Here is a 22794-nt window from a genome sequence, read left to right as displayed (position 1 = left end):
CAAAAAAGGAAGACTTATTATCAACATTGTTCTAATACTAGGCATGGTTAGCAAGGAATCCTCCCAAAGCATGAGCAATTTTCTTTGAATGAACAAATAATTGAGCATTTTTAATAAAAAAAAGTAGATACACATCTCCTTTGGAAACATCAACCAATTAACCATCAATAGAGCATAAAGTCATGTTCACCATAGTTAGCAATTGCATGACTTTGAACAAATGTAAAAATATTATTAGTTCAATTCATTCAAGTTGTATTTGCTCAAAACAAAAGACGTTGCATTGAAGATCTTAGCTCAAAGATTATGTATATGCAAAGGACCATTAAAAAAGGTATAAATAGGTAAGCCACTTATGCAACATTGCTCCTCTAAAGAATTGGACTTGCACTTGTCATCCATAGAAATGTTGAATGTGTGGTTTTGACTTGAGGTAGTTTTTTGGTACCTTGGATTTTTTTTTTGTTTTTTTTTCTATCACCTCCACACTTATTGGCAAAACATATTCCATGAAAATAAAAGAAAAGAGGTACCCACATCTAGAGTATCGAGAATCCATATAAATTAGAAAATGTGGTTTGAATGCCCCTCTCCAAGCTCCTTGCCATGCATTTCTTGATGGGCTCCATGCACGATATGACTTGGAAAATTATGCACAAAAGCATTGGCATATGTCATATGAAGAAGCTTGAAGTGGTGTGCATTGTTTGTAGCATGTATCCTCTATGATCATGGACATCACCCCCACATAAGCTTTTTGTGTCATCCTAAACAATTTCATTACCAGGGATTGCACTTCAAATTTCACGAAGCGAAGAGATGAACTGTTGAAGCTGGAGATGCCGACCTTACAAATCGAGGGTTCTCTTCTCCAAGATGTCGTCATGACGTGCGACAGCATTCGTGTGTGCAAGGAAGGTGATCCGCCTCTTCCTCCTGGTTCAGAGGCTTACACGAAGCGAAGAGATGAACTATTGAAGTTGGAGATGCCGACCTTACAGACAAACCCTCCCTCCAGAGTTTATCTGGAGATGCTAACCTTACAAACAGACCCTCCCTCCATGCCAGGGTTTCTGACCTCTTGGCAAGAAGCATCAGGCGAAGAAAGCCCCAACATCTGGATCACGATCTCGCAAAATGTCGTCGACTACCTCAAGGACGCGGTGCTTAACCAGGTTTTGCAGAGCTCCATCCCCCTTTCGCTCCCAAACATGATCAAATCTGTCGGATTCCCTTTTGGCGGACAAATGCACATCGCCATCACGAATGTCACCCTCATTGGGCTTGTTGTGCCTGAGCTTGTCGTCTCCCTTGGCAATACTAGTGTGGCCGTGCGGGCCTTTAATGTCCAAGTTGACTTGACTTTGGATTGGAGATACTCGTATAGCAACACATGGCTTCCTCAACCACTGTCCGATGTAGGTGAAGCTGACATCCAGGCGCTTGGGATGCAGGCAGGGGTCTCAACAAATATCAAAGAGGAAGGAGGATCATTGCAATTCACCATTCTTCAATGCGGGACTTACATTCAAGATCTGAATGTGCAATTGCATGGTGATAGTTCCTGGTTTTATCAATGGTATGATGTTTCAACCATTTTTTGACCTGTTTTTTGTAGTTGTTTCTTCAAACAGGGCAATGTACTGTTTTCTAGTTACATATATTAGCTTACATTTTACGGATCTCCCATATTTATGTCCTTATGTAGCTGAAGTACTTATAGCTAGTACAGTGGGTTTGTGGCTAACTCTCTGAATAGCCGTGCAATGTGAATGAACATCGAGATATTTGGTGCACAAGCCCAAAGTCAAAGATCCAAGATCCAAGTGAGTTGTCATATCAAGGGCTTTGGCCACATCATGGTTAGTCAATGACAACAGAAGCAATTGGATGCAAGAGTAAATGCAAATACATTATTGAGTTTGGCAGCTGAATTTTTGAAGATTATGTCAGCTATGTCATTTGTATTCAATCCAGGGTATAAGGTGAACTTGCCATGATGGGAGATGCCATGAGTTCCATCCTGTTATTAAATCTCTTAGATTATTTAGTCTGGAACCTGAAGTGGTAGTGGTGCGCAGATCGGACGCAGGTAGCTCACGTAGTGAATTCCCAAAGGTCCCCAAGAACAAAGCACTCTACTTTTTAGCACAAAAACCAATGTAAAAACAAGCACGACATGAGACAAGAGACAAATTGGGTTGAATCTCCCCCATGCCTTGTGTGAGCGCTTCACAAAGCATGTATTTAATATATATTTCCAATCTTTTTGCTCAAAAATAGCCCAATTACAAAAATATGACAAGCTTTTAGCTTTTGAGTTTGCTTTCTACCAAAAATAGGAAAATAAAGCTAATGGACGGTGCCCAAAGAGTCTGGCACGCCCAATCTCAATGTCCAAATAAAAATAACATATCCAGGCGCATAAGCGCATACAAAATAATAATAAATAATCGATGTCTCTATAGACATAATCAAAATATAGGCGTGACGCCTATCAAAATATAGTCCAAAGGTCGGAAACCCGCTAGACTCCAATGCTTTCCTCCGCCACTGCTGCTATCTCTACACATCAACTGAAGCATTCACAATCGTTAGTAAAATAACACAATTAAACCGACAAAAGTGAATACCTAGCAGTCTTCAGCTACATAAATAAATCAACTGGTTAGAAATAAATCCTAACCTTAATTTATTACGAGTGTGCACTCTAAACTCATAAACGTTTATTAATTTAATATGCATTTTGCGGAATCACCCGCTATGGAATCACCCATGTACACACTAAATTAATGAAACGCCCGAAAAGGACAGGCGTCCCCATCAACTTCTCGCACAAAGAATCCTCTTTGCGTATGAGCCCCGGTCATCTAAGTTTACGGAATCCACCGTAAAACCTCACGGAATCCACCGTGGAATATGCCTCCTGGCATCAGGTAGTCACATTGGACACTTCAGTTTTTAAGTCGATTTAGGTGTTTTGGGCTGCAACAAGGCTAGTCCCAGTAGAGGCAGGAGCCACAACAACAGATTTTAGTAAGCTACATGATTGAGAGGATTCAGTTAGATACAGTTAGATTGTTGTAGGTTTAAGTTGGTTGGGCATCGGTACTGTATATCATTCTTTAATGATTCTTGTAGATTATTCAGTAAGGTAGCTGAAATGATGGTTTTTTTGCACGCAGTTTGTTTTGTATTTTTCACTCTGGACTCATATTGGACCTATGTTCTTGCAAAAACAGTTCTGGTTATTGAGCTATGTTAATATAAGTGTGCTTTTAGTGTGAACTCGATGGAGAAGGTAGGCATCTAGTGGGCAGCATCATATCATGACATGGGATACATTTTACTTCCATTTTTAATCTCCTTTGGTCATAGGAGAATTTGCATACTATGGACTTGGGTGTACTCTTGTTTGGTATAATGGAATACCTAGATGGGTTGATTGTTCAGGATTGTTGGATTGCTATAGTTTGTATGGGTGCTGAGTTGGTGGGTTGGCACAGCATAGTCTAGAAGTGCAAGGACAATAGTTGAGCGCCCAAGCACAAGGGCCATCTAGAAGAACATCCCCAGGCGCAACAAGAGGCGAGGACACTCTGATGTCTGGCAAGCCCTTGGTCAAATCACATTTGGGGATATCCTGAAATACTTGTAAGCTTCTTCGATGCACTACTATTGCATTTTATGATCAACACTATTGTTGCATATATATGGGCTCTCCTTCCAATCAGCACAACATTGTGGAGCAAGTAGAAACAATGTTCAAATAGTTTATATGGAAGAGACATGATGGAAATGGTGGCCCAAATCTCTTGGGATACCCTGAAAATTAATAAGGAGGATGGGGGCTTTGGATTAGAGTCCCTCCCAAACAAGGCCAATAGATTGCTCTTTGGTCTACTTAAGAAGGTTCTTTCTGATCAACTATCAGTACACCTTTTAAGGGATTGGATTGAGTCCTCTCAGACTACTACGAGGCACCATTGGCCACAATCCAAATGGTTTGATATTCTTGACAATAGACTGCCAATTAAAATCACACAATTTACCACAACCCAAGAATGTGATCCTGCAACAAGAGGGGAGCTTCCCCCCAATCACAAAAAACCTGAGGCTATCCAAGGCAATCCATATCAAGGGCTTGACGACTTAGATGGATCTTAGCGATGGAGGAACCTAGAAAGAACTACATGTGATCAATTGCTCATCAATTGGCCTTACAGAGAGAGAGTCATTGGCTTTGTAAGGTCACATCTGGACACAAAACCCATTGGTCAACTTGACCAACCCCCAAACTGGTGCAGCTAACTAAGCTTATAACATCCCCCATAGGCAACCCACTTTGGGTGTGCAAGAAAGAAAGGGATATTAAAGACCCGTAGTGACACATGACAATCAATAGGCTACTTATTAGAGCTAGGATCTCCAAGATAGTTAAGGTACCTTCGTGGTGTATATCGTGTAGGAATAACAAGGAATGTACCAAGCACCTATTCTGGGGTTTCCCCTAGTCCCAAGTAGTTTAGAACAAACATAGAGTGCCAATGACATGGTAAGAGTGCACATGGAAGTTTGTCTTATAAAGAAATAAAAATGGGAAATAGATTGAAAAATGGTTACAGAAAATACATTGGTGCCTATATCCATAGCCTATCTAGTTGTCCTTCATATTCTATAACACACGAAATTTACTTGCAATATTTTGCAAGTAGCAACCAATCATGTGACAATAGCTATATGTTTCAAGGATAGAATCCATCATGATCCTAAAAGGTCAAAGTTTGAACCTGTTAGTGCAAAAAAAGTGGATTTAAGCAAGTTAGAACTCATTCTATTAGATAGTGTGGAAGGAAAATGGAACTAATATAGGTAATGCTTGTTCTAAGGGAAATATTTTGGTGAGATTTCTTAGATAGCTTTCACTCCATTTCCCAAATAAGTAATATCATAGCTTATTTTACATCATGCCATAATTAAAATGTGTAGGTGTCCCAAAAGATGTCACCCAAAAAAAACAATGCATGATGATAAGAAGGGTGCCTAAAGTGTCTCTTTTGGAAGATGAGAGGAACTACATTGTCCAAATAAATAACATCATGGTTTATTGGACATAATCCCATCATTGTAATATGTAGGTGTCCCAAAAGATTACCCACAAAAAAATGCATGATCATAAGAAGGGGACCTAAAGTGATTCTAATAAAAGGTGGTTTACAGGACAAGCATTACCAAGGTGGAGAGAGAACAAGATAAATCCATATACTTGGGAGTTTGTTGCTCATTTAAAGGTCCTACATGAGCAAAAAGATAAGTGTTGTGTTAATGCTTTTGGGGGTGCATTTTGTGTTAATCCTTATAGGAAACAATGCCAAGACAAACCATGTAGATTGGTTAGCAACATTGTGAGGTATAATGTTGAACTATGTCAATGTGAAAGATAAAAAACACCATTGTCAAAATTAGATGCCACCAACAAGTAGCCCAACAAGTAGTCCAAGAGATAGACCTTGCTGTCAAAGAGATTAGGGACATGCCCAATGTGCTCGCCACAGGTATTGTCATCCGCGACCGTCTGCAGCTCATGATGTACAACATCGTCTACAGGATGATGTTCAACACAAGATTCAAAGGGTTTGATGACCCCCTCTATGTGCAGTTCATGACCCTTAACAGAGAAAATATTGGCCTTCTCGTGCAGAGCTTCAAGTATTAACTATGGTGACTCTATGCCTTCCTTCAAGCCCCTCATCCGTGGGTACCTCAAGCAGGTTTCGGACGCCAACCAGTGCAGGCTCGCATTCCTCCAGGACACGTTTCTTAACAAGCGCAAGAAGTAAGACTTACTCGTCATTTGCTGCTTTGTCTGTAGATTCCGATCATCTATTGTACTGTACCGAAGGAAATACTACTTAACCTAAATGCTATGTATTGAGGATTTTGAGACCCACAGTGCAATGCTTTAATCTACAAATAGGTTCCAATGTTGTATGGGTGCAATTCCTACCATTCTACAAGACCTGTAATTTCTTATGTATTCTTTTAATTGGCTTTGCAAGTAGAAGGGGGAGAAGATTGGAGTGGACTTCTTTCTGGATGCCTTCCTCAAAGGAGAGATCAGTGAAAACAGTGTGCTGTATCTTATTCATCAAAACATGAATGTTGCAGGTAGGCTATGCGTATGTATCTTGCTGTAGCAAATTTAGTCTTTTTACTTGAGCATTGAACAATATTCACTACTTCTGGGGGCCTTTACAAACCTGATCTGTATATAGATAGGGAGTTCTCCTCACTCACGGTGGAAGAAAAATGTCTAATAATGGATGACACTCTACTCAGTATTATATACTTGCAGGTGCTACAAGGAATCACTTTAGGGAAAATTGATTCTATAAAGTGCTTAGATTCTTCACCTTGTCAAACATTCATAAATTCTGTTTTTATATGATTGTTTGGACTTATTTTCATGTGCAACAATTGATACCACATTGTGATCATCAAAATGGGGCGTTGTAGAGCTAGTGAACAATCCATACATCCAAAAGAAGATAAGGGATGAATTGAATACAGTGTTAGGAAAAGGTGTACCAATACTGAGCCTGATGTCCCAAATCTACCCTACTTGAAGGCAGGCTTCCCAGATTTGTGCATAATTTTTGGACCCTTGAAAATATTCTGCATGTATATGTGGATGAAATGCAAGATGTGTGCAAAAGATTATTTGGAACTGTAGCACTTCATGTGTGCAAAATTCTCTTCAAGTCAATGAAGATGAAGAAAAATCGGTACCCAGCATTGGTGTTGTTTGTACCAGGACACAGTGAAGGAAATCCTCCAAACACACATGCTCATTCCCTTGTTGGTACCCCATATGAACCTCCAAGCAGCCAACCTATGAGGCTATGACATTCCAGCAAACACCATAGTTTTAGAAAATGCATGGGGCATAGCAAATGATCTCAGGTATTGGGACAAGCTAAAGAAGTTCATGCTGGAGTGGTTTTTGGAGTGGAAGATAGAGCTCAATGGGACTGACTTCAGGTTAATCCCATTTGGCTCGAGCAGGAGGAGCTATCTAAGGAGTATTATAGCTTTGCCAATACTAGCACTAGTGTTGGGCAAGATGGTGCAGGCCTTTGAGCTTCTGCCTCCACCTGACATAGATAAAGTGGACCTAAGGTCTGTTGGACGAGGGCAATTGAGTCTTAGTATTGCAATGAGGTCCACTGTGGTGGTCAAGCCAATGGAAGAGAGAGAGAGAGAGAGAGAGAGAGAGAGAGAGAGAGAGAGAGAGAGATTTGATGAACATCTGGGGTGTTGTGCTTCTACTGCTAGAAGCCCCTACAGCATGTATACTTCCTCCATGAATTGGACAATGGTAGTCTAATTATAGATGCACCAACAAGTAGTCCACAGGTACCTATGATGCACCTCAATTAGAGTCAGCTCAAATTTGGCCAACTCAATTCATTAACGGAGGGTTAGTGCATTGCTAGAGTCTTTGTGGCACTATATGCTAGCCACATCTTGGGCTAGTGATACCTCAGTTCAAAATGTGTGTTAATATTTCAAGGACTAATATGGTGTGAGGTTTTCTCATCTAACATTCACTATGTGTACTGATATTTGCTATATATGCAGGTTTCTGTTTCAATAAGCAAAGCATCATCATCAAAGGATGTTTCAAAGAAGAATAAAGGCTCCATGGAGGAACTTTTTAAAAAAAGAGAGAAAGGTGTATAGTTTACTAGGGTAGAAGCATGATGCTCCAAAGAGTCAGCCTTGGAAGAGGAGTGGGATTCCGCAGAAGGCAGGGGCATTTAACAAGTACTCCTGCAATCATTGTGTTTGTAGCTTCCAACTTATCTTGAGGTGAAGAAAGTTGTCTCTAAAACCCATGGCACGTGGTTTTATGGCCTCTAATTCTATGATCAAGTTTAAGCAATAATTGCCTAGATTGCCTGTACATGAGAAGCGTTATGATGTCAACTAAAGATCCACAGGTAATACTAGTTTCAATGTAGTGGAATTCTTGCTTAACTTCATGGTCCCTTTTTTAGAGAAGTTTCCTTGCCTGGTTTTCCATGAGTAATGTGCAGGAGAAAAGTCCAGTTCTGTAAAAGTGTTGAATCATTATCTAAGTTGGCAAGCTGACACAGAAATATTATAGTTATACCCATTTGGATGATTTCAGGGACCAGCTAGAGGCATATGGTGTGATGTTGATGTGGTAGAGTTCTCTTATTTTGGTATTCTAGCCGCAACCCCTAAGCAAGAGGTATACACAGAGCTCGCTGAAGGTTTAAGGGGCAATGACACATCCGTCGGTCTAGGATCTCAGGTAAAGAGCCAGTGAATAACTTCAAAGTTTGAATACAAACTGCTCGTCTTGAAATTTAGTCATTCTATAATTTTACGTTTGTTTTGGAGGTGTTCATCTTACAACCAAGTTTCTAAATTGTCTCAAGGATCAGTTGCATAGCCTTAGAGCATGGTCATAATCTGGATGTGTCTACTCTTTTGATGTCATGCTTGTGGTCTTAGTTCAATTTTCGGATCAATTGTAGGCCCTTTTATGTAATCAAGATTGATGTCTTATATTGATCTAACAAACTGTTTAGTATTTTTTATTTAATTGAGTTGTATAAACTAGCACATCAAATGAGGGCATTTGATGCATTATGATAGTGTACAATTTAGTGGCAGATTGATATGTCTACATTGACATTCGAGGGGCATCACTCTCGAATCTATCATCATTTTGTTTACCGATATACTCAATTGCAGCATGATGATGTCCATATTTGTGTATAGAAAATAGAAATCACCATCTCATGTTTTTCTGTGTTTCTGGTGTCATTAGATGTTTTCCACACATTTTTCCCCTCCTTTCCATAAACTTTGAGAAATGCTGAGAGTGTGTACATGCTTCATCATATATCAATTAAACAACTGATGGTGTTTTTTACACTATAGAGGTGAAGATTGGCAGATTTTTAGTTGCAACATATGTAAATAATTGTTGCATCATTACTAGTTTGACAATTCTGATACGTTTCTCTCTTTGGTGAATTTCATAAGTTGCAAATCATGAGACATTTGGTATAGTTGGAGCCATAGTACAGAGTAGGACAGGGACTCGTCAGGTTGGGTCTCTGACAAATTGACATGTTGCGGTTGATTTGGACTACCCCAACCATAGGATGTTCCATCCACTGCCTCCAAATGTTGGACCTAGTGTTTATTTGGGTGCAGTGGAAAGGGCAACGTCTTTTATTACAGATGAGCGGTGGTATGGCATTTTTACAAGTGTGAATCCAAGTTTCCCTCTTTGCTACTTGTTTTTGAGCTGTCTGTTGTTAAGGCATTCTTTATTGTCCATTTTATAAACTTCTTTGTGAGTTGAAAGAAGAATTCTGGTTTCCATTTCTTGATATGACAATATTGATACTTGATGATGTTTGCTCATGCGGCAGAGACATTTGTGTGATCTGATGGTGCTTTCATTCCATTCGGGGACAATTTTGATGTCTCCAAAGTCACAACTACTATCAAAGGGGTAGGTGAGATGGGAGATGTTATAACTATTGACTTGCAAGTAAGAGTCAACGACATCGTGGGGAGGAGGGTAATAAAAGTTGGCAGAAGCTCAGGGCTAACAGAAGGAAGCATCATGGCATATGCCTTTGAGTACGATGACGAGAAGGGCAATTACTTTTTCACTGTTTTCCTGATTATGGGCGAGAACCAGCAGGCATTTGACATGCAGGGAGACAGTGGCAGCCTGGTAGTACTGATGTTTGAGGAAGGCAAGAAAAAGCCTAGCCCTGTGGGAATAATATGGGGAGGCACAGCGAATCGTGGGTGCCTGAAACTTCAGAATGGAGATGCACTTGTGAATTGGACAAGTGCAGTGGACCCACAGTCACAACATCGTCAATGGATCATCAGAATCTGACGAGGAGGATAGATTGGATGAGGAATCAGATGTAGCAGCTATTAGGAAATGCACTGAAATTCAGCAAGCCATATCCATAGGAGCCACATCGTTTTTGCTAACAGAGTACAAGTATTTGGTTTATTTCATGGGCATATTTGCTGCTGTCATTTTCTCGTTCCTGGGATCTGTGAAGAGGTTCAGTACTAAGCCCCAGCCTTGCAGATATGATCCAAATCAGGAATGTGCCCCAGCTCTCTTTACAACGATTTTCACTACAGTTGCATTTATATTGGGAGCTTTGATGGCCATAGTGTCGGGATTTTTGGGCATGATGATCGCAACATATGCGAATGCTCACACAACTTTGGAAGCCAGAAAAGGGATACGCAAAGTATTCAAAATTGCCTTCCAATTAGGTTCAGTGATGGGTTTCTTACTTGCCGCTAATGGCCTCATAGTTTTATACATCACTATAAAACTGTTCCAGCTTTATTACAAGGATGATTGGGAGGGCCTTTTTGAGGCCATCACTGGCTATGGGCTTGGATGCTCATCCGTGGCTCTATTTGAAAGGGTTGGAGGTGGAATCTATACTAAAACTGCGGATGTTGGAGCAGATCTTGTTGGAAAAGTAGAAAGGAATATCCCAGAGGACGATCCACAAAATCCAGCGATCATTGCTGACAATGTCGGTGATAATGTGGGAGATATTGCTGGAATGGGTTTAGATTTGTTTGGCTCCTTTGCTGAAGCTTCTTGCGCAGCTCTTGTTGTGGCTTCACTGCTATGTGCTATGTGCTTCCCTCTACTCATTAGCTCTATGGGCATTGTGGTGTGCCTCATCACAACCTTGTTTGCAACTGATGTGTTCGAGATCTCAAATCTAAGGGATATTGAATCTACACTGAAGAGACAGTTGCTGATATCCACCATCTTAATGACATTCGATGCAGCTTTTGTTTGTTGGGTGGCACTACCATCCACGTTTTATATGTATGATCCTAACGGTGGTGCAAAGATGGTTCAAAACCGGAAACTATTTTTTTTTGTTGGAGTAGGGCTTTGGGCAGGGTTGGTAATTGGCTACCTTACAGAGTATTTCACTAGCAATACATACAGACCAGTCCAGGATGTTGCTAATTCTTGCAGGACAGGAGCTGTTACCAATGTCATCTTTGGTTTGGCACTTGGCTACAAGTCTGTAATCATTCCAATATTTGCTATTGCTGTTGCCATCTATGTCAACCATACCCTAGCAGCCATGTACAGGATCAAAGTTGCAGCTCTTGGAATGCTCTGTACCATTGCCACCTGTCTAGCCATAGATGCATATGGTCCCATAAGTGATAATGCTGGTATCGCAACTAGTCTCTGGATGACCATGATACTTTTTACACATCTCTCCACAAGAAGCGTAGCCGCAATATAGACTATGAGACCGCGAAGGCTTTCAAGATGGACAGATTCCTCAACCATAGGACTTCTTCAAAGTCCAGCTTGCGGCATCAACAGCCCCTAGTTGATAGCACTCCGCTCTCCGAATTGGTCTCCGTGATCCGCACTTTGGGGGAGTGCTTTCTCAGATTAGAAGAGATGAAACTGCAGATGTAGAGAGTTTGAGCGATTTCGTGATGATCTGGAGGCCAGGCATACAAAGATGTTCCTAGAGTCCCAGAAGCAGATTGCTAAGATGTTTTCTTGGGCTCTGAGCAGTAGTAAGAAAACTGATGAGCTCTTGTTGATGATTGTCGTTATTTTGTTCATCATTTGATTATTCTAAATGTTTCTTTCTTCCAGTTGATTTTTGGCTCTTCATGTTATGTTTCATATCATTTCATCTATATTACAGCTAATGCGTTGAAATTATTCCACGCTTTGTTTATAAGAAATGTTTCGAGCTGATGGGATGATATTTCATTTCATTCTTATTCTAGCTCTTGAAATGTTCCAGTTGATGTTTCATTATTATTCCAGTTGTTGAGTTGTTCTAGCTGATGTTTCATTGTTTCCAGTTGTTGTTTGTCTATTTTCAGTTGATTCGTCTATTCAAGCTTATGTTTATTCTACTTGATGTTTTATCTATTCTAGCTAAGAAGCTGATGTTGTAGCTAATGTGTGCTCACTTGATGCACTTCTGGGGTTCCACTTCCGGTGTCTCGTGTCTCTCTTCTCTTCTCTCTTCCTCCGTTCCTCGTCTCCCTCGCGCACTGTTCAACAGGAAGTCTGTAAGATGCTTCAAACCAGAAGGAGAAGTTGGTGAGCCCATAAAAGTATGAACAATGAATTCCTTGTTTTCATTTGCTCAATTTACTATCAGATGGTGTAAAGAACAGGGCAAAAAAGGTATGCGTGTTTTGATGTTTTGATGTTTTACAAATGCGTGTTTTGATGTTTTACAAATGTCTCTTATGTTTCTAAACTTTGGTTTATTATGTATACATAAAGGTAACAAAATCACAAATGATGGTACAAGAGATAATGAAACAATGAAAGCTAAGGAGGTCATTGGCCCTAATGTCTCTTCAAATCATGATACAGGTATATGTCTTTATTTCTACTAAACTTTGAAAATTAAAATTTGTACATATTTTACATCTTGCTTTATTAGGTGATTCATTTTGAGATTAACTAGCTTTAATTAGTATCTTTGTCTAATTTAAAAAGTTCATAGTTATTCATATTTTTAAACTTTGAGTAATTGTGTGTATATATATAAATATAGATTAAAGAACAACAAAAGGTGGGAAAAGAGGTAATGTAAGAAAGGGAGATCAGGAGGTTACTTGCAATAATGTTTCTTCAAGTCAAGATGCAGGTACCAACTTTAAGGATAAAAAACTTGTACAAATTTGGTGACCCAAATTGATACAAAATATTTAATTACTTTCTTTTGTGTTATTGAAATTTTTCATAACCTTGTATTATCGTGAGCTTTGGTTAACTCTATGTATATATAGGTAAACAAGTTACTAAAGATGACATAAGAGACAATGCAAGAAAGGAAGACATTGAGATTGCTTGCCTTAACACTTCTTCAAGCCAAGAATCAGGTATTACCAACTTTCTTACGTTGATAATGAGTCATTTTTTGAAATGGTTATACTAACTAATCATATTTGATCACTTGAGTATCAATAGGAGTGATACCCATACCATCATATGATGATATCTATCAGCCACCCATGTTGAAATTTAGAGAAGAGGGTAGGCAAACATATTGAAATTTAGAGAAGAGGGTAGACAAACATTTATTACTTTGCAACATATTGGAGATTTAAGGGATAAAACAATCAAGACGCACATGTTGCTTAATTAGTTTTTAGTTCTATGCTCCTTTACAATTATTTTCATTTTTCTTTTGGTTGTTAGAAGTAGATATTGATGACTTAATTTGTTTAATCTATTTTGATCATTAGATGTATGTTATTGATCCTTACTTAGAAATGATGACATTCTCTATATAATTTTCTAGTTAAAAATTTATTGTTCAATTTCTTGTTTGATATTAGCATGTCTAAGAGGAAGGGCAAAGTAGATAAAGTGATAAGGAAAAAAGAGAATTTCCACAGAATTCCCTAGTTGAAAGTACATATAAGTAGGGAATGTAAAAAATAGGAAAAATGAGAGATTTCCTAGTGAGAGTACTTAGGGAATCACCTCTAGAAATTTTTTCCTATATATGAAATATTTCCTATATAGGAATTATTCCCTACATAGAAAATTTTGTATTTTCCTATGTAGGAAATATTTCCTATGTAGGAAATATTTCCTACATAGGAAAGGTCTTATGTGATTCCCTACTTATTCTCACTAGGAAATGTCCCATTTTTCCTAGTTTTTACTTTCCCCACTTATATGTATTTTCAACTACGGAATTCCATGGGAAATTCTCTTTTTTTTCTATATGGGGATCGATTGAAAGTTCCTTGTGCACCTATATGTCCCGAAGATCACAAAATAGATTTGATTCCTGGATCACAACCACCATGTAAAGCACCATATAGACATAACCAAATTGAACAAAAAGAAATTCAAGCCCAAGTTGAAGAATTGTTAGCTCGAGAATTGTTAACCTGAAGAAGAAAAAAAATACCTATAGGATGTGCATTGATTATCGTGCCCTAAATAAGATCATTGTTAAGAATATATATATGATTCCTAGGGTAGATGATCTTATGGACAAACTACAAGGATCTGCAATATTTAGCAAGATAGATCTTAAATATGGATACCATCAAGTATGATTTCACACATCAGATATATTCAAAACTGCATTTAGAACGCAATTTGGACACTATGAATTCCTTGTTATGCCTTTTGGTTTAACTAATGCACCAGCCACATTCAGTCGTATGATAAATCACATATTTTTGAAGCATCAACATTGTGTCATTGTTTTCTTTGATGGCATAATGGTTTTCAGTAAGAATGAAAACGAGCATTATGAACATTTATCCTTGGTTCTCAAAATATTAAAAGAGAATCAATTATATGCTAATCCTGAAAAGAGTGAATTTTTTCAAACACAAATTGAAACACAAAGTTGACCCTAAAAAGATAGAAGCAATTTTGGATTGGGCCGATACCTAAAAATGTGCACGAATTATGTTCTTTCTTAGGTCTTGCTAGCTTTTACAGAAAATTTGTGAGAAATTTTTCATTGCTTGCATTACCTTTGACAAAATTATTAAAGAAAGGCATTGTGTATCATTGGTCCGCCAATTAGAAAAGTCATTTGATTTATTGAAATATACTTTAACTCATGCTCCTGTATTGCAATTACTTGATTTCAATAGATCATTTTTCCTAGTAGTCACTGACGCTAGTGGATCTGGAATAGGAGCAGTCCTTATGCAAGATTTCCATCCCATAGCCTACTCTAGCTGTAAATTTAAACCCTCTGAACTTAAGTAATCTACCTATGATAAGAAAATGCTAGCTGTAGTACAAGCTTTATGTCAATGGAAATACTATTTAATGGGATTTGAATTCATGATCAAAACTGACCAACAAAGCATTAAATATCTCCTTAGTCAACCACAAATATCTGATTGACACATTAAATGGACTACTTTTATTCAAAGTTTTCATCCACTCATACAATATCAACCTAGAAAAGAAAATATTGTTGTCGATGCTTTAAGTAGAAGACCGACTATTTATAATATCTCTGTGATATCTTTTGACTCTCTTCTTCCTATGAAAGATACCAACGACTAAGCCCCTAGTTTTCAAGCTGATTGGAATAAATTAGTTGCAAATAACTAGATTCCCATTGATTCATTGTCTTACGCTGATGGATTTATGTTCTATGAAAAAATATTATGTGTAACTATTCCATTTCGATCGTCTTGCATAAAATTCATTGTCCCCCATATTAAGGCCATAGAGAAATTATTTCTACTTTGCGTACACTAATTGAAGATTTTTATTGGCCACACATGGAATCTGATGTATCTAACTTTGTATCTTAATGTCTAATTTGCCAAATAGTTAAACGATACCATGGTAAATAATATGGTTTATTAATGCCTTTACCAATTCCAGAACGACCATGGGAACAAATTTCAATGGATTTTATCACTTGTTTTCCTAACACTAAAAATAATCATGACATGATTTGGACTATTGTCGATAGGTTTAGCAAATAAGCATATTTCATTCCATGGAAGAAAACGTTAACTACATCTCAAGCTGCTCAATTGTTTTCGAAAAATGTTTTCACTAATCATGGTTTGCCAAAAGTTATTATTTCTAATCGTGATTCTAGATTCTGTAATAATTTTTGGATTACTTTGTTTGCTAATTTAGGAACAAAGATTGATTTTTCATCTGCATTTCATCTTGAAACAAATGGACAAACAAAAGTTACTATCAGTACAATTTTAGATCTTTTGCATGCATACACAATTTCAAAACCACAAACATGGGATACACATTTATATTTACTTCAGTTTGTATATAATAACACACCACATACAACTACACCGAAAGCACCATTTAAAATTATTTATGAATATAGATTACATACACCTGTTACATCATTATCAAACAAAGTTCAAGCTGCTGATGATATTGCTAATATGCATGCTACTATTTTTTATGAAGTTAAAGATATGATTGCGAAAGCTCACTAATCATACACAAAACAAGCCAACAAGAAAAGAAAAGCTATGAGTTTCAAAGTTGACGATTATGTTTGGTTACGTATTGAAAACGAATATTATAAAGTGTTGTTGTAAAGTTAGCTCCTAGATTTTATGGACCTTTCAAGATCATTCACAAAATTAATAACAATGCATTTAAACTAGAATTACCACAACATTGAAAAATCCACAACACTTTGCATATTAGTTTATTACGACATTTTAGAGGCCAATTACTTGTACATCCTATCTATGAAAACTCTCCTTTGCTAGAAGAAAAAATTGAAATCCTTGAACCTGAAACTATTCTAGATACTGACTTTTTGATCACTAGAACTAGTCGTAGATATTCTAGATATTTGTTAAGTTTAAAAATCATCCTATTGAAGAGGCCCAATGGATGCATGCTCGAGACCTAAGTGCTTACCTCTCACTACTGGCTCCACATTGAGCTAATAGCAATTGAGGACAATTGCTATCCCACCCTGGGGGTATAATGCCACTAGGTATATTCCACGATGGATTCTTGAGGTTTTGCGGTGGATTCCGTAAAATTATATTTGTTGCTAGGGCTCATACACAAGGTGGATTCCTTGTGCGAAAAGTCAACAGGGACGCTTGTCCTTTTCGGGCATCTTGTTAATTTAATATGCAAGTGGGTGATTCCGTAAAATATATATTTAAATTAATGAATGTTTATGAGTTTAGAGTGCACACTCGTAATAATTAAGGTTAGGATTGAGTTCTAACCAATTTATTTATTTTGTAGCTAAAGATTGCTAGGTATTATCTTTTATCGATTTAATTTTATTATTTCTAACAATTGTGAATGCTTCAGTTGATGTGTAGAGTACGCAGTGGTGGCATTGGGAAGGACTAGGCGATAGCGTGTATTTAAGTTATTTAGAAGAAATTATCATTTTTTATGGGCGCGCATCTTAGGCGTGGTGCCCTATTTATTTTGATGCGCTTATTTATTGAAGCGCCTGACATTTACTTATTATTTTGTATGCGCATGGGCGCAGGATTTAAATATTTGTTATTAGACATTGTATTTGGGCACAGCCCGCCGACTCTTTGGGCATCCAATCGCTTTAATTCTTTAGTGGGACTGTAAATTTGACTATTTTTTGAGCTTGGAGATGAATAATATATTAAATACATGCTTTGTGGAGCGCTCACATAAGGCATGGGGGGAGATTGTACCCAATTAGTCTTTTTCTTCATGTCATGCAAGTCTTCTCTCTTGTTTTTGGTGCAAAAGTAGAGTTGTTTTGTTTTTGGGGACTCTTTCGGCACTCTCTACGTATGCATACAACATCCGATCTGTGCACCATTTGTAGATACAGATTGGGCACGCTCTCACTTAACTATGCATTCTACAAGTGAAAATTGTTTATTTATCAATGGTAGTCTTATTTCTTGGACTAGCAAAACATAAGATTGTGTTGATGTTTTGACTAGAAAGGCCGAATATGTAGCTACATCTTTAGCAGCTCGAGAGTTTGTATGGCTTCAACAAGTTCTATAAGATATTGGCCATCCTCCTCTTTTAAACACTACTTTGATGTGAGAAGAAGCAAAGTGCTATTATTCTTCTTAAAGACTATATTCAACATAAGAAGTCTAAACTTATTGCAGTGCAATATTTTTATATTCAATATGAAGTAAAGAAAGGTATAATCATGATTGAGCATTGTTCAAGTGATCAAATGACTATAGGTATATTCACCAAAGGACTCAATGATGCACACTTCACTCTCCTGCACTTGGAAGAGTTATCTCAACTTCAATATTTGGGAATAAATCTACTATTACATTGTAGTGCCATTGTACATACTCCTTTTAGATACCATACACTTCACACATGCATATATACCTTAGAACTATTTGTCATCTTTATACATACATATTTAGTTTCACTTTACATGCACAGATTTACTTTACACACAATAATCCTTCTTGATCATGTTTGTAGATTTGTTATTAGGAGCTTAGGTTTTTCCCTTGTGCTCCCCGAGGGTTTCTTCCATCCACAACTAGAGACCTTTGTTTGAGTGAGGTTGTTGGAGCTATATGTAGCTCACCTTATCTAGACTAGGTTTCACTTATATATATTTAGATTGTGATCAATATAAAATAGTCTTTGTTGTAAGTGTACATGGTGTATCTCTTCTCTCTCTCTCACATCTCAACAGTTATAACCTTGTTAGTTGTAATATTTGGGTGAGCAAGAATTCTATTTTTAATGAGATGAAAAATTGGTATGTATCTAGTGGAGATGCATTGGATAATATTGATACTTATGATCATCATGTGTGCAGAGAAAAGTAGGAATAATCATGGACTCTTACTGGACCAAAGATATTTTTTGATGTACAATCATAGTAGTCCCATGTATTCAAGTGCATCTACTAGTATTTCCAATACTAACAAAGGGGAGAAAAAAGTGTTAGGTGGTAACAATGCATCTACTACTCATGTAGTTCTTGATGAAGACTCTATTGGCTCAAATAATTTGGATAATAATCTTGATATTCCTTCATTTAGAACACTAGTTATATAGAGAGTACATGTTGATGTAAAAGTTACATTTAGTGGTCCATTAATATGCAATTCTAGCAAAGGTGAGATACTCTATTAGAATATCATTGCATAGCACACCATTATGTTCATATGGTAAATGTAGTTGAGGATGTTGAGTCCACTTGTTTGGAGAAGGATGGTGGTCATGCTCATTGAAATGAAGTAATGGATGAGGAGAGAGCCATATTAGAGGGCAATTGGTTGTAAGTGGGTCTATAAAGATAAAGCATAATGCTAATAGTTCTATTATTATGTACAAAAGGCGAGGTTCGCTACAAAAGGCTATGTATAGATATATGGGATAGATTATGAAGAGGCATTTAATCTAGTTTCTAGGGATAGAAATTATCAAATATGTGATTGCTTTGTAGCAACCAAATGTTGAATTGATAAGAAATGGATATGAAAAATATCCAACATGTTATGAGGATCTAGAGCACCTCACATATTGTATATGAGTTAAAGAAGATGCTCTATAGACTAAAACAACCACCTAGGGCATTGTAACATTTCCCTCCCTCCTGCCGTATGACCCCCCCTAATTAAACAAATTTATGAAAAAGAAAAGAATAATGGTTTTTTCCCTTACGCCACTAGTTGACGGATGTAGGGTGGCTTTGACGTGTGCTGACGAAGAAAGAGAGGGGGGTTGTGTGGATGTCGAGCACACGTGGGGGGGTGGGGGCTCTAGGATGACGTGGGCAGGGGGGTTAAGGACTACTCCCTCTTCCCCTCCCCCATTCTTTGCATGGCGGTAGCCATCTAGCTAGTTGCCCTATTGGGAATAGGGGGAGGGGGGCCTCCATACCTTACAAAATTCCCCCCCCCCCCCAAATACACTATAAAAAGGGCTTAAGCGTGGAGGAGGGGGAGTGGAGATTGTGGCCCCTACACACTGTTTGACTAGAGAGAGAAAGGGAGAGTAAGAGAAAAGAGAGAGAGAGGGAAAGGGAGAGTAAGAGAAAATAAAAAGAGAGAGAGATAAAGAGGGAATTTTTTCCTCTTTGAATGCTTCCAAGCTTGCCTCTTTCTTTCCCCCCCTCTTAGAGATGGTTTTCATCGACGAATTCCTTCCGTGAGGAGTCATCTCGCTCGTAACCTAGGTGTGTAGCTGCAAAGAGAAAGCCGAGCCATACGATGCCTCCCAAGCGAAGTAAGGTTCAATCGAGCACGAATCTTGCTTCAACCGATGGAGCTACAAGTTAAGGAACCACGATGCTTGGTAACTAGGTGTGTCCCATAAATCCTACCTTGATGGGAGCCGTTAAGAACATAGGCCAAATTCATTAGGAAGGGAGAAGTATTCGAGTTAAAATCTATGATAACTAACCATCATTTAGGTTTCCATTATTCAATCATGTTGGAAATTGTGTTTCAATGAATTTTGGCATGTTTTGAATGAACAAATTGCACAAAAGATTTTGCATTCATGCATACTAAAAATCAAGAACTTTATTGGTTGTGTTCATAATGCTTTAGATTATGTACTACCATTGGTATGCTTGAAGGGTACTGAAAAAAATGGGTTGTTAGGACGCTTAAGCATATTCCTCATTAAGTAAAAAATTGTATTCTTTTGCATTGCGAGATTTGTGATATTGGAAATGTAGAAGTAAATTCTTGAATCAAATACATGAGGATCGTGAGTTGCTACAATAACGGTTAAATATATCTAGGTCATTGCAATACTAAGTCGGGTATTAGGCTCCTATAAACCTTCAAAGGGAAGTGGTTTGCTTTTGCGTTAGGCCCTATAACTTCATGTCCCCCCACTCAAAAGAAAAATACAAGTCTTTATTTATGTTTTGCATAGGTGCATCGAAATGAATTCCTAAAAGCAAAAGCCCTGCATTGCATCATCGTCTTAGGAAAGACACACATCTAGATTGCGTGGCATCATGGTCAGCTTTAGTTGCGTTGCTAGGGATTCATCTTAAAGATGACCATAAGTCACGCATATGAAATGCTAAAATTGCCTAGGGCTGTTCAATAAAATGAACCCTATATATGCAAGGATAGAGCTTAACTCGACTTATTAGAGGTTTAAAAGTAAGTGAACCAAACTACTAGGAGGACCCTAAGACAAGTAAAACACTCTTTGGTCTCTGTCCTATATCTAGCCTCGACAAAGTCAAAACAACCTTGATAATATTACCCTTAACCATGACACAACTCAATGTTAATACAAAAAGAAATCGGGTGTTGTTTTTCTAAGGCCAGAACCCTGGACTAAAGGCTAGCAAGCTTGGACAGCTACCATCCTATAGATCCAATTGCATAATTTCTCGCTCCTATCACACAAGAGCAAGGTCAAAAAGAAGGTATTCCCTAACCCTCGAAAGATTTTGGAAATTTCCACCAAGGCAAGAAGGTCAAACGCTAAGCATCAAGAGAGGGACCCCACCTTAGCAGATGTCCTGAGCACTCACCTACACTCTTATTTGTGATTGTAAATTTAGGAACACTACTTAAAAAAAGGATTGTGTGACCCCAAACCCATAAAAGAAATGGGAATAATGAATTAGGTTAAACATTTCGAGGGTGCACCAAACCACCCCTAGCTGGCCGCCAACACTAGCCAAGGGGTTTCTACATAGCCATGATGGGAACGTGGACCGAATCCATCACGAGAGGTCTCTGCGCAGGGGGTTGGTTTGATTGTAGGACGCTTGGATGCCAAGAGAAAATCTGGCTATAAATTCCCTACCTTCGGGTCCTACTCAAACGATCTGCGTGACTCCAGATAGATTCTTGAGGGCCCTTGTTACTAGTGCAAGGTGAAAACTTGATGCAAATAAAGTGCATCCTTATGAATTGTGGAAAGTGTTACCTTTTAATAAGACTTGTATCTTTGATAAATTTGCTAATATTAAGTTTACTTCCAGGAAACGTGTTTCAATGGTTTTCGTGTTAGTGCCATAAGATTACGTGAAACGAACATCGTCCCTTAAGAGGCTTAATTAAGGAAGCTACTTTTACATGTCACATATAAATGTGATAGGGCTAATTAGATAACTTAAGTACGCCTATTGAGGGAAGCGGGTGGGCAGAACCGCGATGAGTTTGTGTTGAATAGTGCATGAGGGAGACAAGGAATGGAGGAAGAGAGAGGAAAAGAGAGACAGGAGACACTGAAAGTGGAACCCCAGAAGTGTGTCAACTGAGCACACATGATAGAAATATATAGAGGGGACCTCGGGCACTATATATAGACAGACTATATATAGCTAACACCCCTGCTCAAATAAAGGTCCCTTACTGTGAATGAAAAAACCCTAGGGGCTCAAGGGAAAAACCAACAGCTCTATATAGGCCTACCATTATATTAATATTCAAAATATGAAATTATGAAGTTGAACTTACAAGAGCCTATTCACAGGAGCTACATCACTCATGAATTACATCAACAGAGAAGAAGCTACATCACTCCTAATTTACAACAACCTATTCAGAGGCATCAAAAGAGCTTTATCACTCCTAAATATACAACATGTAAAATAAGGATAAGCGACATCACTGCAAAAGATAAAATCTCCAAGAATCATAACCCCATTATCGCATAGTATCATGCAGGACTTGCGTGGCAAGTACGAAGTCATATGGTCTTGTGATTGATTCACAAGAAGAAAGGCTAAATTCTTGCAACAAGGATGGCAGATCCTTACATAAGTTATCTTGCAAGAGGATGTATACCTTGATATCCTTCTAAGTAAGGAAGGTTAAAAACCAGAAACTGAAGTATCCAATGAATGTTAGGGTTTGACCAAGTTGGGTTAATAGGGTACGCCCTAACCTAGAATATAAGGGATCTTGCCAAGTTGCAAGACACCCTGGATCAAGTGCTGGATGCATTCGAAAGGAAGGATTCCTTCCTTAGTAGTTTTCCAACAACAAAAATCGATCAATGGAAATGTTTGTGCTTGCTAGAGATTTTAGAGCACTGTTTGACTTGTTTTACGAATGAATTACAAAATAAATAATTATCTATACTTAAGGTTGAAGGCCTGAAGAACAGAGGCAACTTCAGTTACCCTCGACTACCTTCCTAACCCTAACCAAGGGGGTTGTTGACCGCGCTGGGAACATGGACCGAACCTGCCGCAAGAGATCTCTCCGTTGAGC

The 22794-nt window shown here is 38.2% G+C and overlaps 1 long non-coding RNA gene and 2 pseudogenes across 1 annotated transcript; all 3 read left to right on the top strand.

The window, feature by feature from the left end:
- The first annotated feature begins 884 nt into the window (after positions 1–884).
- LOC148018323 (trans-cinnamate 4-monooxygenase-like) lies at positions 885–8356 on the top strand (annotated as a pseudogene).
- Positions 8357–9568: 1212 nt separating this feature from the next.
- Positions 9569–11369, top strand: LOC148018322 (pyrophosphate-energized vacuolar membrane proton pump 1 pseudogene; annotated as a pseudogene).
- Positions 11370–11560: 191 nt separating this feature from the next.
- On the top strand, positions 11561–13177 carry LOC148018321 (uncharacterized). The gene is made up of 3 exons (XR_015687762.1): positions 11561–12478; positions 12898–12990; positions 13079–13177. It is a non-coding gene; the product is annotated as an uncharacterized LOC148018321 (long non-coding RNA).
- Positions 13178–22794: the final 9617 nt, after the last annotated feature.

This window comes from Lygodium microphyllum, chromosome 21, assembly GCF_053477565.2.
Source record: "Lygodium microphyllum isolate KBCC chromosome 21, Lygodium_microphyllum_v1.1.10, whole genome shotgun sequence".
In the NCBI taxonomy this organism is placed as follows: Eukaryota; Viridiplantae; Streptophyta; class Polypodiopsida; order Schizaeales; family Lygodiaceae; genus Lygodium; species Lygodium microphyllum.
The sequence above is the reverse complement of the archived record's forward strand: the minus strand, read 5'-3'. Positions and strand labels throughout refer to the sequence as shown.